Source organism: Phoenix dactylifera, chromosome 14 (genome assembly GCF_051530095.1).
Source record: "Phoenix dactylifera cultivar Ajwa chromosome 14, Ajwa_hap1_PhDact_Kaust_v1.1, whole genome shotgun sequence".
NCBI lineage: Eukaryota > Viridiplantae > Streptophyta > Magnoliopsida > Arecales > Arecaceae > Phoenix > Phoenix dactylifera.
The window spans coordinates 14902052-14922502 of record NC_143203.1 but is presented as its reverse complement, the minus strand read 5'-3'; the positions used below and the strand labels follow the sequence as shown (position 1 = coordinate 14922502).

Here is a 20451-nt window from a genome sequence, read left to right as displayed (position 1 = left end):
GAAGAGTGAGCTACTGATCCATGCAACTGTGACGAGGCAAGATCGGACCAAACTTGGGGTCCCATCAGCTATACAATGTGATAGAGCAACCCCAGAACCTCATGTGAAGACCATATGGCTAGCTTCCTAGGACACTCTTCAATTGCTTTTTCTTCTTCATCCTGATGATTATTACTCAATCATGTCAGTCATAAAAATGTGTCCATATGATATCAGCTCCTACGAATTAGTGTGCAAAGTAGAGTGTAAAACGAAAATATAATTATGCAGGGAGCTTAAATTAAAAAAAACAATGCATACAAATATGGGTTTCCAAGGTGAAAAAGAAGCTAAACAGCTACCATGTTCATGCTTCCACAGGTAGGCAGACCTAACTAATTACAGTGTCATAATCACATCTGGGCAACAGTAAACTTAAGCAAACTTGAGCAAGCATATCTCTAGTTTGTTAAAGCAAAAGGTTTAGTAAACACTTCCATTTTAAAAGAAGAGTGAAATGATCACAGCATTGATAAAAACCTTGCAAACGCTGAGAGAATACCACCATTAATTAGGAACCAACATTATTTCCTATCCCTAGCCTCCGAAGACATCTACTGAAAGGGAGCTAGACATTGCTGAGAAAATTATATTGTTGCATGGACTCGTACACTGTCAATTCTTCTTTGGTGCTTCTAAATTTAAAACTTGACTGATCAGCCACTTTACCATCCTTGGAGATGCCAGTCGTAGAAAGCCTAGGAAAGAAGTCTTTTTACCACCATCCTACTGGGCCGGACTCCAACTAAATGTAGTCGTTTTAGCTTTAGATTACATCATTACAACACCTAGTCTGCCCTACTGAGCTGAAGTGTTTCTTTCAGAAAACAAAATGGAGGGAGGATCTGTCTGCACTATCTAGAAATGCATCATCCAAGACTCAAAACACAAAATCCCTGCATGCTATCCAGAGGAATATGACCATTTGAGCAAAGCCTCAATTCACTTTATCGTAGTTATCTTTCTAAGAGTTTGCACTTGAAGCAAACCAAACATTTGAAACGTGCCATTGTAGTACAGAACCAATAAAGCTGATATGGGAAAGAGTTAGCTCTCATATCAACTAATGCAGGACAAAAGAAAAAGAGAGAGAGAAAAAGAGGAAGAAGAAGAGGAAAGAAGAAAAGGAGGAGAAGAAGGTCGAGAGGGCAACTCAATATTATGTATTTTCAAATCTCAATAATGAAAATTGTACTCTCAATTAACATAATAATGGGTTTATATAGACAACCCAAAACCCTAATAAGAATCCGCATAATGATAGGATACTAGAGTTCTTATAAAATTCTAATTCTAAAGTCCATGAAATTATAGTTCCAAATAAAAATATTCCTATTTTTCAAAAAAGTCATGTGCTATAATCCAAGAAGCAACAGATAAAGGGTGGGCCTATCCATTGGACAAGATAATGATAGAAGCCACCATAAGAAGAAATAACAATCTCATCAGTCAAAATTGCTTCAATTGCATCTTTTCTCAAGGAGTACTTTAAACCACTACTTCACCTTCTAGCAAAGAAAAGCTTACTTTAGAGGTAGAATCAGCAGACCAAAAAAAATCAGCATGTTGAAATTAGCTAGGGACAGGTTTCGTGGGCCGACATGGCGAAGATGTCAAAGTTGATGCTGACAGATGACCTGACACTGCTGACATGGCAAAAGGTGCTGACAGTATGCTTACATGGCACTGCTAATTGGCTATTGATGTGGCAACTAAGATGATGATGTAGACCAGTTTGATTAAACGGATTCGAAAGAAAATGGATCTGGGTTTACATAGCAACCAAAAACTCTAATAAGAGTCTACATAAAAATAAACTACAAGAGTCCTCATAAAGTTTTAATTATAGAGTTCATAAAATTTTAATTATAGATTTCATAAAATTCTAGTTCTAAATAAAAATATTTTTTTAATTTTCAAATAAAATAATTTTTTCTAATTTCTATGTTTGCTCTTAACAAAACTGTCCCTAGGTTTCCGTCAAAAGCTCATTCGCATGCAAGAAAACAAATCCTATCAATCCTTAATTCCAAGCTTATAGAATTATATGTAGTAAAATTCTGATCTCCATTTTGCTCATCTCAGGTTCGAGGGGGTTTGAGAACACACTCATCATTCTGATCTAAAATATATAGCAAGTTTAAATAATGAGCCTTGGATTCTAAAGCAAATGGTTAAAAATAAAAAGAGTGGTCTTTGTAGTCTCATTTGTGGAAGGACATATTTCTAAAAGTGTGCATGCAAAATATAACATGAATGGATATGATAGAAAAATATCGAACTTAGAAGCCAAAATATACAGACCCAACTTTGCTTGGTTTTGCACAAGTTTGACAACTTGAATGATTGGTTGTCATGCCCCAAACCTGCCTGTCAAGCTTGGTGATCGGTTATTTCAATTTCAAAAATAAACCACGCAATAGCACGTATCCTGTAGGATAGTGATTACGGATGTCGGTCCACAGGGATTGAAGAATAAGTTATTTTTCTTTTAAAAAAAAACTCAAAAAGAAGAATTTGCTAACTTGATTTAACTAAATTAAACTATGAGTGCGAATTAGAATTTATCAGAATAAACGGATCTAGGATTTGGAGTCCACCAAATAGCATTGCATCAGGGTTTGTATTCTTTATTTTTTTAATCTTTTGGAGAGACATGCAATATTGGCTACAAGCCTTTTAAAATAAAAGCATAAAAAGTTTTAAGAAAATCCATCTTCGGTATAGCAAGAACTGTCTACCAAATTATGCTAACCTAGGGTGCAGTACACCTCATCTTCCTAGGCATGGATCATCTTAGACTACTTTAGCAAACATGAATAATAAATAGCATGCTCAAAGTTTCAACATCATAAAAGCATTTTTCATTGATAATAAGAATTTAAACAAGCTCCAAAATAATAAAGAAAATAAGAACTACAATGCCCTGTAACATTGCTAGGGCTTCATCCAGCCCTAGACTAGACGTTTAGCCGAGCATGGCTTCCGGACAACCTCCCATCTTCAAATGAAATTGATCACCTCCCATTTTTCCCAAAATATCCAAAACTATTCTCTTTCCCCCTCCTTTCTCTCTTTTTTTTTATTTCTTTTTCTCTTCTTCCCTCTCGGTTTTCTTCTTCTTTTCACCGAAACAGGGGGTCTCCCCTGTTTTCTCAACCGAGCTCCCCCCCCTCTAGCCGATGGCCACCCTCCTCCTTTTATAGAGGATGAAGGGTGTCAATCCGTGGAAATGGCTGGATCTTGGGAGGAATACGTGGCCCGTGGAGCGTCGGATTGACTGTAGATTGCCGGAAATGGAGCTGGCCGCTGGATCGACGGGTGGTGGATGGAAGAAGACGAGATGGCCGCGGGATCGATGGGAGGCTGATGCGGAATGTCTGGATCTCGGAGAAGACGGAGACAGAGCTGGAGATGGATGCCGAGCTGGGTTATTGGCTGTTGGGAGCCGATCACGGCTTGGTGCTAGGGATCAATCCGGAAGGGGAGACGACGCAGATGCTTGGATGCTGGGTGATTGTTGGGTCGGAGGCGTCATGGGCGGAAGAATAAGGTGGTCGGATCCATGGCGTGATACGCTGGGAGGATGCGGAGCTTGTCTCGGACGCTCGGAACGGCAGTGCGGAGGCGGGGATGCAGGGATTTCGACGCGGCTGGGTCGCTGATCACGGAAGGCCGGGATCGCGGATGAGTGGTCGCTGGCTGCACCGGCTGATGGCGGAATACCCGGGGATGGCACGCGGGATGATACGCGGACGGATGGGAAGGAATGGAAGAATGGCTGGCCGATTTGGGGAAGAAGTCTCCTGTTGCAGCGCGGGGAAGGAGAAGATAAACAGTGAATTAGTTTTTATTATTATTATTATTATTTTTGTAACACTGTTCATATGAACAGTGTTTTCACGAAACACTGTTCATATGAACAGTGATTCTAGTAATTTTTTTCCGAAATTACTGTGGATATTTAATTATTTTTTAGTTTTTTTTTAGTTTTAAAAATTATAAATTTTATACGAAGGCAGGTAAGGAATTGGTTGGGAATTGACTTTAAATTTGAGGTGGGTCATGATCGTTGATTTGCTTGAACTTGTTCTCGAGCCCAATGTCATTTAAATTTACTTCTTGCTAAACTGCTTCAGACCGGACTCGACAAGACCAAAAACAAGATCGGGACTTAATAAAAAAAATTAATCAAACCTTTTTCCCATACAAAAATAATTATCTAATCAGGACCAAAACCTATTTAATTATAGCCTTAGCTTGATTACAACTCCATCAGGTTACTAAACCGGGTCAACCCAATCCCCTGTTTTCATAAAAGATCGCAACCAGGAGAGAGACGAGTTCAGAGTCTGTTTTAAGAAAAGAATTATTTACTTATTACCATATTTTAAATTTATTTCAATGTTTATTCAATTTCATGGTAAAATATGTATTTATTAGTTTAAGAATATTGATAAGTGCTATGGAAAGATAACTAAATTATGAATTATTAAGCACTTATCACACCCCCAAACCTATGTTTTGCTAGTCCTCGAGCAAAATAAATTAGAAAAGAAAAACTCTAACTCACTTTCGCAGGCATCGCGATTGCATTTACCATATGCAACAAGGCTTTAAACCCTTAGGTTACCCTAGTGGACGAGTTATAGTCTCGTGAGAGTTTTCAGTGAAGATACCCACAAACTTCAATAAATCATTTATTATTATTGTTATTATTTTTTTTATTTTTTATTTTTTATTTTTTTTAGATCGATTGATCTATGAAGTGAAAATCGAATTCCAAATGTATACTAGTAAAGAATTTCAAAAAAAAAAATATTATTATTAAAATCTAATTTAAATACATAAATGATAAGAATTTCAAAACACACACTGTTTTATTTACTAAGTCAGCCCAAATTCTAGGTTAGTATGCAATCTAAGTTAAAGTCATTAAGTTTCCGTTTAGGAAGTTGTAAGACTCATTTATACTGGAGTGCTTGGTGAAATCTGGACCGTTCACAAGCTAAGGATTTGGATCTCCAAAATATTGCTAATACCAGTAGTTTCCAAGGATTGGTCGAAAGAACCTGCTCACTGATTCAAAATCATCTTATCTGCAGAATTTCGAGAGTTGTGGATGTTTAATTTAGTACCTCACGGGCTTTATCTGTAATATTCCAATTTACTCGAATTTTTACAACGACGGCTTTCACACTATTATCTTTTTCAAGGTCAATACAGAGTTTTTTTTTATTTTTTTATAAAGACATATAAATTGTGCACTTTTACTCTTATGGTGATTTCTCCATGTAACGAGCAATCAGTCGACAACTCTCACACCAGTTGGCACAAGGTATCAGGCATCAAAACTCCCGTACGGACTTATGCTCGGAGTTCTCATCACAAGCCCACTTGACCTTTGACAATAGGTAGCCCTTTTCAATGTTCCTGACTAAATCCATTATTATTGATAATATATTTTTTTTTTGGATTAGATAAGTATGATTCATCAGGGTCCAAGGTTGCTACTATACTATCAACATAATGTCGAGCCTAGACCTTAGAAGTGTCGGCCAGTGTGTAGTGAAATTCCGAAGTATTAATTAGCTTACAACTCCCTAAGAGAGACTTAATGAAAAGAACTTAATTTTGTATTACTTCCGACTAGTCATTGGGCTTTTTAGATTTTATATACCTTGTGTGTTTAGCATTCTCGCATTAATGTATAGAAATGAGGTTTTTTTTTGTTATTATTATTTTTATTATTATTATTATTCAATTTATAAAGATGAAAATGTACACACATTCTTTTTTTTAAAAAAAATTTTATTTTATTTTATTTTATTTTATTTTTTATTTTTTATTTTTTATTATATATATATTTTTTTATGAAAATCAAGATGAATACCCCCAAACCTAAACCTAACATTGTCCTCAATGTTAAATGAAAATCTAAGAGAATTGGGTTGCCTCCCAACAAGCGCTAAGTTTATTGTCTTCAGCCAGACACAGTGAGGTAGTTTTTGCATCTCCTTTTATGAAGTCATCTATTTTGTCTACCATAAAACACTCAACTTTTCTTGCGGGTTGGTCGGCCGTATTGAACACATTTAATTTTACTTTCATGTTCCCAAATGATATGTTCATTACCCCCGTTCTACAATTTATGCATGCATTGGCTGTTGCTAAAAAGGGGCGCCCAAGGATCACTGGGATTTGTTTCTTAGGATTAGGCTCATGTTCCATATCAAGGACGATGAAATCTACTGAAAAATAGAATTTGTCTACCTTGACAGAACATCTTCAATTATCCCACGTGGTGTTTTTACAAATCGATCAGCCAATTGAAGGGATACCGAGGTTGGTTTTAATTCTCCTAACCCAAGTTTCTCACAAATTGAATAAGGTAAAAGGTTGACACTTGCCCCTAGATCTAAGAGTGCTCGATCAATGAAATTATTTCCTAAGACACAGGAGATGGTGGGAGCACCTGGATCTTTGAATTTCGGAGGGGTGTTGTGTTGGAGAATAGAACTCACTTGTTTAGTTAGGAAAACCTTTCTAGGCACATGTGTCCTAGATTTTCGCTTTTGGGTGCACAGGTCTTTAAGAAATTTGGCATAGAAGAAAACTTGTCTAATAGCATCAAGAAGTGGAAGGTTGATCTTCACTTGTTTGAAAACCTCCATCATCTCCTCTAGTGAAGATCCCTTTTTGCCAAAGGGAGACGATTGAATTAAGAGCTTCAGGAAATGGGGCCTTTGGGATGTGAGTTTTGGCAGAAGGTGGACTAGCTGAAGAAGAAGAAGAAGAAGGTTTTAGATTTTCATTTGATATATTTCTATCCTCTTCTTCATCTTCCTTATTGTTATCTTCCCCAATCTTATTGTCTACTACACGTCCACTCCTTAGGGTAGTCAAAGCATTGGCTTGTTCATGATGAATTGCATTTAGTTGATTTTCTTGAGCCATGTATTGTCCCCTAGGATTACTTAATGGTTGGCTTGGAAGCTTTCCTTCCTCTCGCTTGTTTAATTCATTGGCTAGTTGACCCATTTGGGATTCTAGCTTGGCGATGGATTGCGTGTGAGAGTGCACTAATTGTGTAATGGTTTCCAAACCTTGAAGGGCATTCAACACTTTCTCCTCAAAGGCTGTGTTTCTTTGGGGTGGAGGAGGAGTGTGTTGAAATTGAGTCGATGGACGGTAGGGATGAATATTTTGTGGGGTTTGAAAATTCTGAGAGTTTTGAAAATTTGGGGAGTAGGGTTGGGCATTATTCGAAGCTTGCTGCCTCCAAGAAAAATTTGGATGATTCCGCCATCCCGGGTTATACGTATTGGAAAATGGGTCATTACCTGGTCTGGGCTGTGTTTGGGCAGCATTGATGTGTTCTTGCACGAGTTCGGGAAATTGGGGTGCTGAGGGGCACTCATGAATAGGGTGCGATGGGCTAGAACAGATAGCACACACTTGTGCTTGGGAAGAGCTAACGATATGTCCTCCTATCATCAATTGATCAATCTTATGGGACAACACATCTACCTTGCTAGACAGGTCCATGGAATGACTTATTTCACAAATGGTCCCTTTTCTTTGAGAACTCGGAGGTGCTTGACGAGAACAAGAAGCATGGTGGAGGGAGTCTTCATTAAGATTTTCAAATAATTGCCATGCTTCATGCTCATTTTGAAGCATGAAAGTCCCCCCGCATGCAGCATCGATCATCTGACGGTTTCATTCAGTCAATCCGTCATAGAAACATTGCACTAGCTGCCACTTAGGTATTTGATGATGAGGGCATTTACGGATTAGGTCTCGAAATCTCTTCCAAGTTTCATGATATTCTTCTCCCTCGGTTTGGAAGAAGCTTGTAATGGCACGTCTAAACTGGTTCGTTCTTCCTATGGAAAAGTATTTTTTAAGGAATTCTTGTTGCATTTGATCCAAAGAGCGAATCGATTTGGCTTCTAAAGAACTCAGCCATTGTTTGGCTCTATCTTTAAGGGAGAAGGGGAATAATCTAAGTTTCAGAGCATCATCAGTGAAGTTCTAAATCTTGACAGTGGTGCAAATCTCAAGGAATTCATCTAGATGTTTATATGGGTCTTCATTGGTGAGCCCATAAAAAGATGGGAGCATTTGGATCACACTAGACTTTATTTCGTATTGTACAGCTGCTACCTCAGGTAATCGAATGCAAGATGGGAAAGTGTAAATGGTGGGAGTAAAGTACTCCCTCAGGAGTTTGGGTTGTTCTTTAGCCATCTCAGGAGGTGGGGATGATTCTAATGTTCTGATCTCAGCTGGAATATTCCTAAGGGTCCGTTCTATTTAAAGGTCAAAAGGTAATAGGTCACGTACTATAGAACGACTCCCTTGCATACACTAGTACTTGATCAGTCAAGCATGCAATAAAAGATAAACACATCAATCCTTGTATTTGTCCTAAAATCACTAGACAGCTCCTAACTGGTTTGAAGAGGGCACCTAAGCCTCCAATCCGGTCTAATGAACCGAGTTGACCAGGTAAGCTCCCAGGTAAGTGGAGGGGTCACGATGCGTTCGCAAAGGTCCCACTTAAAACCCACTTGCCTCGAACAGATGAACTGTCTTCCTTATAGGGACAAAGCTTGCCTAGACATCAACTAAGCCACAGAGCGAAATTGGTGCAACTTTCGGTGATCTTCGTCCTATTGAGCTCGAATGTCCCTAGGAGCCAATGTCTAATTGATTTTAATTAATGTGACACTAGGTGAGATTGAGTTCACCTAAGTTGGGCAAGAGTCCGGTGATGAAATCCGGCTCTTATCTTGTTGGGATGATTGCCCTTACTAAGTGCAGATTAGTTGGTGTATGTGTATCAGACATACATTCACACTTCTGCTGAAATTAAAATCAAACAATCACCACAAAATTTCAAGCTAATAATTAATTTAAATAAGAAAGATTTAGAGGTTACCAAAGAAAATTTTTCCAGCAATTTAAAATTTTTTAAGCAAACCTCTAAAGCATTCCTTTTTGATAGCCCAGATCTCCTCTTCGATTCTTGATCAAATAAGACCAAAAGAAAAATTAAAAAAAAATAGTAGAAGAGAAAAAGGAGATTAAAAAAAAGTAACAATAATAGAAAATAATTTTTTTATTTTATTTTAGATATATATATATATATATTTTTGAAAGATTTTTTTTAATTAACTAATTTTTTTTAATGATAGGAAAAATAACTATGCTAGCAATCCCCGGCAACGGCGCCAAAAATTGATCGGTTATTTCAATTTCAAAAATAAACCACGCAATAGCACGTATCCTGTAGGATAGTGATTACGGATGTCGGTCCACAGGGATTGAAGAATAAGTTATTTTTCTTTTAAAAAAAACTCAAGAAGAAGAATTTGCTAACTTGATTTAACTAAATTAAACTATAAGTGCGAATTAGAATTTATCAGAATAAATGGATCTAGGATTTGGAGTCCACCACATAGCATTGCATCAGGGTTTGTATTCTTTATTTTTTTTATCTTTTGGAGAGGCATGCAATATTGGCTACAAGCCTTTTAAAATAAAAGCATAAAGAGTTTTAAGAAAATCCATCTTCGGTATAGAAAGAAGTGTCTACCTAATTATGCTAACCTAGGGTGCAGTACACCATATCTTCCTAGGCATGGATCATCTTAGACTACTTTAGCAAACATTAATAATAAATAGCATGCTCAAAGTTTAAACATCATAAAAGGATTTTTCATTGATAATAAGAATTTAAACAAGCCCCAAAATAATAAAGAAAATAAGAACTACAATGCCCTGTAACATTGCTAGGGCTTCATCCAGCCCTAGACTAGACGTTTAGCCGAGCATGGCTTCCGGACGACCTCCCATCTTCAAATGAAATTGATCACCTCCCATTTTTCCCAAAATATCCAAAACTATTCTCTTTCCCCCTCCTTTCTCTCTTTTTTTTATTTCTTTTTCTCTTCTTCCCTCTCGGTTTTCTTCTTCTTTTCACCAAAACAGGGGGTCTCCCCTGTTTTCTCAACCGAGCTCCCCCCCTCCAGCCGATGGCCACCCTCCTCCTTTTATAGAGGATGAAGGGCGTCAATCCGTGGAAATGGCTGGATCTTGGGAGGAATACGTGGCCCGTGGAGCGCCAGATTGACTGTAGATTGCCGGAAATGGAGCTGGCCGCTGAATCGACGGGTGGTGGATGGAAGAAGACGAGATGGCCGCGGGATCGATGGGAGGCTGATGCGGAATGTCTGGATCTCGGAGAAGATGGGGACAGAGCTGGAGATGGATGCCGAGCTGGGTTATCGGCTGTTGGGAGCCGATCACGGCTTGGTGCTAGGGATCAATCCGGAAGGGGAGACGACGCAGATGCTTGGATGCTGGGTGATTGCTGGGTCGGAGGCGTCACGGGCGGAAGAATAAGGTGGTCGGATCCATGGCGTGATACGCTGGGAGGATGCGGAGCTTGTCTCGGACGCTCGGAATGGCAGTGCGGAGGCGAGGATGCAGGGATTTCGACGCGGCTGGGTCGCTGATCACGGAAGGCCAGGATCGCGGATGAGTGGTCGCTGGCTGCACCGGCTGATGGCGGAATACCCGGGGATGGCACGCGGGATGATACGCGGACGGATGGGAAGGAATGGAAGAATGGCTGGCCGATTTGGGGAAGAAGTCTCCTGTTGCAGTGCTGGGTAGGAGAAGATAAACAGTGAATTAGTTTTTATTATTATTATTATTTTTTTGTAACACTGTTCATATGAACAGTGATTCTAGTATTTTTTTTTTCCGAAATTACTGTGGATATTTAATTATTTTTTATTTTTTTTAGTTTTAAAAATTATAAATTTTATACGAAGACAGGTAAGGAATTGGTTAAGAATTGACTTTAGATTTGAGGTGGGTCATGATCGTTGATTTGCTTGAACTTGTTCTCGAGCCCAATGTCATTTAAATTTACTTCTTGCTAAACTGCTTCAGACCGGACTCGACAAGACCAAAAACAAGACCGGGACTTAATAAAAAAAATTAATCAAACCTTTTTCTCATACAAAAATAATTATCTAATCAGGACCAAAACCTATTTAATTATAGCCTTAGCTTGATTACAACTCCATCAGGTTACTAAACCAGGTCAACCCAATCCCCCGTTTTCATGAAAGATCGCAACCAGGAGAGAGACGAGTTCAGAGTCTGTTTTAAGAAAAGAATTATTTACTTATTACCATATTTTAAATTTATTTCAATGTTTATTCAATTTCATGGTAAAATATGTATTTATTAGTTTAAGAACATTGATAAGTGCTATGGAAAGATAACTAAATTATGAATTATTAAGCACTTATCACTTGACACGTGACACAACCGCATATTCTCTAGGGCATAGCTTTAGAAAATATGCAAGGCCTACAGATCTGAACCGATTTACTTAATAATAATAGATTTGTAACCAAGACAAACAAAAGGTTTGATGAATAAGTCTCCAAAATATAGGGTTCATATATATCTATAATCAGATACAAATTCTTCTAACACTTTCTCTGAAAAATCGGATCGACTCCATAGAGCTAGGCATTTGCAGCTTTAAAAAAAAATAAAATAATAATAATATGAGCTAACAGCCTAGTCAGAATCCTCCAGCATACACAACATCACGAGTAAGATAACAACCTTTAGATAGTGTATATATTTATTAAAATGATATCAAAATATAGCTATTATAAAATTCACATGTCAATAATTCTATAGTTAAATAAATGCTGAATTACCAAATCCATTAAGTAAATCAAATAACAATTCCAACTTGTACATCGTATATTGCAAATATAGCAACCCCAGTGCATATATCATATTCCCAAATAGCAGCTCCGATATGCATATCATATATCACCAGACTCGCAATTCCATTCAATAGTAATTTTAGTTAAAATATTTATCCTTCATTAACATAGGTCGGATCCGGCAATGTTAACATCCCAGCATTTGGACTAACCACAGTCACAACCTCGCCCATGACCGGCCAATATACACCATGTTTCCATCTGCGATCGGCAACATCATAGTACTACACCTCAGTCTGAAGCTAACAAATCAAATACGTCACTAGCACTAAATGCCAGGTTATCTCGACATTGAACTAGCTATTGTCACGATCTTGCTCGTGACCAGCTAACATACTCCACATTTTTGCTCATGGAAGGCAACAACGTAGCACTACATCTCAGCCCAAAGCTAACAAATCATATGCATCACGTTTCTATCACCGACTGGCTAGCTCTAAACGCTAGGTTTCCTCAACATTGAACAAGCTCCGGCCACGACGTTGCTCGTGAGGGGCCAACATACTCCACATTTTCGTCCGTGGTCAGCAACATCATAATACTATATCTCAGCCCAAAGCTAACAAATCATAAATGCCACATTTCTATCGCCGACCAACTAGCTCCAAACACCAGGTTTCCCCGATATTGAAACAGATACGGCCACGACCTTGTCTGTAACTGGCCAACGTACTCCACATTTGCGCCCATGGTCGGCAACATCATAGTACTACATCTTAGCTCAAATTTGATAAATCATACACATCACGCTTCTATCATGATCGACTAGTCTAGATGCCTATTTATTTCTAATTATACAATTATGCAATATTCTCAATTCTCTAAGTCAGTTATACTCTATAACATAATTTATTATCATATTTCATGTGAAATAATTAATGTGATAATCCATGCAACATCAAAAATAGCTGCACATAATAGACATGCATATACATAAAAATATTTACATCTATATAGGTGATCGTCCACGGAGATCCTTACCTCAATTGGTAGCAAAGACTGACTTCACGAGGTGACTTAGTCCGTAGATACACCTAACGTACCCAATAAATCAATAATTAGCATGATAAAATTTGGATCTAGCCTAAATTTCTAAGGTTCGAATCTTCAGCTCTACTCTAGCTCTAGGTTTCTACAGTCTGACCTAATAATTAAATTAAATTTGAAAATTAGAAGACTAGAATTTTACCTTGATTAGTGTGCCATGAGTGACCTTATGGTTGTCCTCTCCGAGTTAACCTTCACACACAAGATTAATGAAGCCTAGTCAGGGACATAATCTGAAGGGAAGAGAACGCCAGCAATGCCTCACGGGCTCTGGGTGGAGAAACTAGATTAAGGGTCGGGTCAAAGAGGAAACTCAGGGGAAAGGGTAATCTTAATCCGCTGCCCACATGTAGGGCTGTTAACGAGCCGAGCCGAGCCCGAGCCTGGGAAAGCTCGGCTCGGCTCGTTTCACAGTAGCTCGGGCTCGGGCTCGGGCTCGGGCTCGGACTCGGTAACGAGCTCTGTATTGGGCTCGGGCTCGGGCTCGCTTGGTAAAGCAAAGGCTTGGGCTCGAGCTCGTAAAGCTCGTTTCAATTACGAGCTCCTGAACGAGCCCGAGCTCGGGCTCGGGCTCGGGCTCGGTACGAGCTCGGTGGTCTGTTTCTTGTTTCCTTGAAACAGCATAGAAATAATTGATGCTTCAGTGAGTTTTAGCCATAAATGACCACGTTTTAAAATGGAACTAGAGCACAAGATTCCATTGTCACTATAATCTGTTTGATGGGATAATGCCAGGCCCATGCTATATTAAAAATGGGCATTATCATGCTTAGCTGAATAATCTTTCAAGTGTCAAACCATCTCCCTTAATCCTGACAATAACCTCATCCCAATATATTTGCATCCATTGAAATTGTCAGTTGGGTGGGATCCACGCATGCAACAGTAGCAGACTACTTGATAAACACAAAAAGATGAGAGCAGGAAAACAAAATATGCAAATGAAACACAATCTAACATCAAGTTCAGCCAAATAACAAGGGTCATCGGTGGGCTGCAGCATCAGACCGGCCTTCTCTACCAAACACAAAAACTCCATTAATGGGAAAGAAGGCTGATATTCAGGCAGCATTGCTCATAGAACTAAATGAAATCAGCACTTTTCATCCAGATAATCTAATGGTGTGATTCACAATAAAAAAGTCAAGACAAGAAGTTATAGATTAATGAATCATGTATAAAGTGGTGAGAGCTGACCTCCATCTAGATGCTTCAGAAGTATCAAAGCTGTGCATCAAGAACCTGTCCCTTGATGTCCCACATCCATATACGAATACATGGTTCTCTTATGATGTCAATAGCATATATAAGATAGGAAACCAAGCATCATGGCATCCTAAGATCAAAATTACATGATACTGTTATATATCAAAATGATCCTGGTTCTGCAATATGATGAAATTGACATTGCTTTCATGATCCTGGTTCTGCTTTCATGAAATTGACATTGCTTTCAAAATGATCCACCTTTCTCATGTTTCTCTACCTGTAAGTATCCAAAGGGAAAAGAGGGTGCACTACCAAAGAAGTGCTTGGAAATGGATCCATAACACTTTCCCCATTAAAGGTGGAGATCTAACATGAGTACATGACAAAATATCGTTCATCCTCAACAAACTAAAAAACATCCCATACAAATCAAGTTCTACAAAAGAGTTCAAGAAACACAATAAACATAATAAATCTCAAGTTCTCAAGTACTCTCGTTTAGACCAGTCTCGGTGTTCCATTGCGTAAACTCTTCATCAACCTGCAAATTAAACAAGAAACCAAAAATTATAAATTGAAAAACTAACTACTAAAAGATATATTAAATACTATAAATGATACTTACATTTGATGACTGCTCCAATCCAAGCTCTTGAAGCAACCAATCTCCAGTACAAATCAAAGCTTGTACAGTCTCAGGCTTCAAAGAGCTACGATATTGATCAAGCACTCTACCTCCAGCACTAAATGCAGCCTCTGAAGCAACAGTAGTAATAGGAATGGATAGTATGTCCCGAGCCATTTTTGATAGATAGCGAAATTTTAAAGTGTTGGCTTTCCACCAATTTAAAGCATCAAACTTGTCATAGTCTTCATCACTAGGCTTGAAAATATCTTCTTCTAGATACATGTCCAACTCAGTTTTGTTTGAAGGAATAGCATTCCTATGTTGTTGAGCCCACATATGAAACCGATGATTAGCCCTTCTTTTTTTTGCAGTTTGGAGGAGATACTTGGGATATTGCTAGCATCAACATCTATTTGTCCATCTGAAGATACATATTCCTTGTAGAGCATATCTAAAGCTTCATGAACATCATCAATATGGCGTTGAAAAACATCCTCACCATAAATTTGTGGAAAACAAAATACAATGAGCTGCATTTTATAGCGAGGATCCAAAACTGCTCCAATTGCCATTAGTAAGTTACAGTCTCCCCAATACTTCTCAAATTTTTCATTCATTCTTCGAGTCATGCGCACCACAAAATCTCTAGTATCAAAGGACATATCATTTAATTTCTCCTTCACTCTCCAAATTTCATTAAGGAACAAATTTGAAGTTGGATATTGACGTCCTGAGAACACTTCTGTGACTTCATTAAAAATTTCCAAAAATTTTGAAACCTCTGTAGCTCGTATCCAGTCCTCCTCGGATGGTAACCATTTATAGTTGGAGTCTCTTTCCTTGTACATTGGAAACACCGGTTTGAACTCCAATGCCGACTCTAGCATTTCATATGTTGAGTTCCATCGAGTAGGCACATCAAGTTGAAGAATTTTAGAGGTTGACAACTTCAACTGTTTAACAATTTCAGTAAACTTATGAAGTCGTGAAGGAGACATCTTCAGATATTTCACACTTTCGCGGATATTCTCAATTACATCCCGTATTTCTGCTAAACCATCTTGTACCATTAGGTTCAAAACATGTGCACAACAACGAATATGAAATATTTTTCCACTGAAGTAAAGCTTTCCTTTGATTGCAAAATTATCCCTCAAGACTTTAACTGCTGTGTCATTCGAAGATGCATTGTCTAACGTAATAGTGGAAACCTTATCTTCAATCTCCCATTCAGTTAGACACTGAAGAATACAATCAGCAATAGCAATTCCCGTGTGGGGAGGTGCCAAGCTACAAAAATTTAAAATTCTCTTTTGCAACTTCCATTCAGAATCTAAAAAATGTCCAGTGATACAAATGTACCCTATTGTTTGATTTGAGGTCCATAGATCAGTCGTTAAGCTAATTCTATCAACATTTCTTAACATTGACCTCAACTTTTGCTTCTCAATTGCAAACATTTTCATGCAGTCATTTCTCAAAGTAACCCGCTTTATTAGCTCAAATTTTGGGTTAAGAGCTTTACAGAATAAAACAAAGAACTGATGTTCCACCATCCTAAAAGGATACTCATGCACTATAAACATCTTTGCAAGAATCTCTCTTATCTTGTCTTTGTCATACTTGTAAGTTGCTAGCATTGCATGACCTTGAGTAACATCAAACGACAATAAGCTTTGTTTTAACTCTTTGTCTTCGCTAGGCTTAGAAAGTTTTCGAGGCATGCAAGCATTTAAATGTCTTTTGAGATGAGTTGTGGCACCCCCCTTCTTCCATACCAATTTAGCACTGCAATAATTGCATTTTGCCTTTGTGTTGCCATCTACTGTTACGATATCAAATTCAGTCCACACCTCAGATCTCTTCCTCCTATTTGGGTCATCCGAAGATTGTCCTGTACCCATTTTTTCCATTTCATCCATTGCATCATCTTTATCAATAATATTTTCCAATTCAACAAGTTCATTTGCACTATAAGCTGTAGAGGCATGTTGATCGAATTCATGTTGGCCATCTGACATTTCTTGAAAAATATAAACAACCAATCAAATAACATATTTAGTACATAAGCATGCCATACTGCCATACAATTATACAAAGCGGCTAAAACAAAACCAAACAAATTTAGATGCCAATTCATTTAAATACTTGAAAGCATAACATTCAGCCCTCCTCCCAAACAAATTTTCATAAAGAAATAATAATAGATAAAATCAAACAGTGAAACAGAACGGTTGAGGAGTTGAGGACTGAGGAGCAAAGACTCGGAGGGGAGAAGAGGAAACTCACCAGCAAGTCGGGGTCGGCCGGTCGCCGATCGGGGGTCAGCGCTGCAGCAACTCAGCAAGTCGGAGACTCGGAGTCGGGGAAGATCCGGGAGGAGCAAGTCGAGGGATCGACTGATCGAGTCGTTCGGAGGAGAAGGAGGGCCGGAGGGGTTCGGAGGAGAAGGAGGGCCGGGGCCGGAGGGGTTCGGCGGTGCGGCGTGCGGGCGAAGGGAGGCGGAGCGCGGCGGGGCTGGGGCTTCAGCTTCAAGCCTTCGAAGGAGAAGGCAGACCGGAAGGGGAAGGCCGGAAGGGGATCGTCGCCGGAAGGGGAAGGCCGGAAGGGGGTCATTGCCGGAAGGGGAAGGCCGGAAGGGCTGGGAGGGCTGGGAGTCGAGTGGGAGAGGCCGAAATCGGGGGAGGGCTGGGACTTGGGAGTTGGGAGTCGACTGTCGTCTGTCGAGTGGGAGAGGCGGCCGAGACTCGAGAGGGAGACAGGACACAGGAGGAGACTAGTGCATGGGCATCGCATGAGCTGATCCGAATCATCCGATCTGGAGACACATGAGGTGGTGATCACGATCTGGGTCGATGGACGGTGGGGGCTGGTTCGGCTGGAGAGTGGGCTGGCCGGGTGGGCCCATGGCCATGGGAGACTAATCAATCAGCATTCAGCAAATAGCTAAAGGCCCAAGCTCGTTTGGGCTCGTGAGCTGCTCGGGCTCGAGCTCGGGCTCGAGCTCGGATGTAAACGAGCCTCATATTAGGCTCGAGCTCGAGCTCGTTTGACTAACGAGCCGAGCCCCAGCAGCTCGGCTCATTAACAGCCCTACCCCCACCCCCTCTCTCTCTGGAAGACCACCGCCACCACCACCCCGGTTCCTCCCTCCCCTGTACGTGTGCGTGCCTTCCGCACCACCGGAAACCTCCGCCGCCGCCGCCGCCGCCTCCTCTGTCCCCTCCCTCTCCTTCTCTCGCTCTAACTTCATGTGGCCGTGGGGAGGATAGGAGAGCGCCATGCCCCTCCCCTCTTCGAGCCCCGCGTCCGGCCCACCTAACGGGTCCGAGCCCGAACCCGGCTGCTACACTGGCGAGATCCAGCCCAAAAGTTTCATGAGACATCTCCAATTGATCCTTGTGCTCTGCTTTTCAGAATAAATGATCCTGAATGAGGAGAATTTAAACGATCAATTTGTCGAATGCAATTTGATGAAATGAAATGGTTGGTTATTTTCTCAAATCTGAAAGAGGAAAGGAAGGAAGAAACTAAATTGATTAAACCTTTTATCACCAGTTAGTGGTGCAAAGACAACTTTGACAATCAAGAAAATAACTGCTTTTAGAATTAGCTTGAAAAATCTAGGACTATTATAAATAACACAAGCTTAAAATTAGCACAACAAAGGAAGCCCGCAGTAGTTGAACAGAAATAAACAAATAGATGGAACTATTTCTTGAATCTATTGTTTATGCTGCTACTAATCATCCCAAGCAAAGCAAATTTTGTGCAGGGTAACAAAGCACTACTGCGTTTCATTCACAACTGTACATCTCTCACTAGACATTTCAAGGTAATTGGATACCTAAAGTAGATAACATGCAAGAGTTTTTCACCGTGCCGCCTACCGCGGATGAAATAGCAAATAGCTATGGCAAATAGCTATGTTAAGAGCAGATAGAAGGCTCTTCTTGTAGAAAGGAATTTAGCATCCAAACAGGTCAATCTTTTTAAGAGGAACACTATAATTGTTGATTGTTTTTACTCAGATTGAGCATGAATTTTAAACCTGTCAATCATTGTCTCGTTCTAATGTCACACACCCGACCCGCGAATGCAAGCCGGGAGTCGCGGCAACTGCCGCACACTCATAGAAAGCGCTCCCCATGAGTATGCAAGACATCTCAACATGAGATCATAAATATACAGCAGAACAATTTAAACTAATAGTATGCAATCTTTATTTCATTAGCTCACTCAACTTACAATGTCTCGCAATTTTAACATTAGTCAAAGATAATATATTAATTTAAATAAACTTTAATATAAGATAACTTGTGCCATAATTCTTCTAGTCTCTCTCATATATTGAAAAACCCCAGGTCGAGCAATTCTTCGGATCAGTAAAATAATAAGAAATCGTATAATGAGCTAAACAACCCAGTAAATAATGAATACTTTAACTAAATAATTAATATAATAAAATATAAATACAAATACGATAAATCAGTATAAAGATGTAATCAATTCCGTTTCAAACACAAATTCATTAAAAATTTATATTTTTCAAATATTTGTATACGTAATTATAAATCTAATTCGAAACAAATTACATTCAACTCAGCAGCTTTTTATGGCCACACTTATACCTTGTGGTTAGGCTAGAATAAGAACTGTACTTACATCTTGCAGAGTGGGCCATAATACAACACTTATATCCTACAAAGTGGGCTAGAATACCGCACTTATACCCTACGGAGTGGGCCAGAATACTACATTTATATCCTATGGTAGGCCAAAATCAATAATAATCGGAGTGTCAATGCATAACCCCCAATTGGCAGGGTTCAGAATATAGTCAGATTGAGAGTTCAAATCTGATACACATCAAAGTTCTTTTTATAAAATAATAGATACATCATAATTCAATCAAAATATGCATATACAATATAAAAACAGTAAATAATTTAACAATAGTTCGAAAATATTACTCCAATTTACATATCTATCTTTTATTCAAATCATCGTCTCATAAAGTTCATAAATCACATCTAAATCCATTACCAAATTATTCGATGAAAGAATAATATTATGTCAATAAAAATTCTAAAAAAGACATCATTACTTACCTTGCGAGCGAACCTAAACTATCAGTCTAATCAATTTCAAAAATTCTTCTCGAATTCTGTATTTAAAAAATATATTTTCAATCAAAATTTATCATTATTATTAAAAATTCTAATTGCAATATCCTCATAGGGTCGACCAAGCGAGAGTGCCCAACATCCCGATTGGTCTAATCAAGGCAAAACTCATCTGATCATATTCAAACTAAGTTACAGATGGTTTAATATAGATTGGAGGTAACTAAATCTAACAGTATTTGGCAAGAACCAAGGTGAGGGCTGGCACGATGCCCGACGACTCTAGATTAGAATTCTTTACCCAGGTCAATCTAGAAATCACTAAGAATCGTACTTACAGGGTCTCATCAACTCTAGAAAAGAAATTCAAGTAGAAAAAGGAGAGAGGAGAGAGAAAGAAGAGAGAAAAAGTCCATATAGAGAGAGAAAGATAAAGTCGAGGAGAGGAGAGAGGAGAGAGGAGAGAGAAAGAAGAGAGAGAAAGTTCAGATAGAGAGAAAAAGTTTAGTAGAGAGAAAAATAAGAGAGGGAGAAAAGAGAAAGAGAGAGGAGAGAGAAAAAAGAGAGAGACTCT

At 39.0% G+C, this 20451-nt stretch overlaps 1 non-coding gene and 1 pseudogene across 2 annotated transcripts; one reads left to right on the top strand and one right to left on the bottom strand.

Annotated features, from left to right (window-relative positions):
* The first annotated feature begins 7810 nt into the window (after positions 1 to 7810).
* LOC120107977 (small nucleolar RNA R71) lies at positions 7811 to 7916 on the top strand. Its single transcript, XR_005509545.3, has one exon. It is a non-coding gene; the product is annotated as a small nucleolar RNA R71 (small nucleolar RNA).
* A 6622-nt stretch (positions 7917 to 14538) lies between these two features.
* LOC149751362 (zinc finger BED domain-containing protein RICESLEEPER 2-like) lies at positions 14539 to 16819 on the bottom strand (annotated as a pseudogene). Its single transcript, XR_016398379.1, has 2 exons — positions 14749 to 16819; positions 14539 to 14664 (listed from the first exon to the last, which is right to left on the bottom strand). The product of XR_016398379.1 is annotated as a zinc finger BED domain-containing protein RICESLEEPER 2-like (transcript).
* Between the last annotated feature and the right edge of the window lie 3632 nt (positions 16820 to 20451).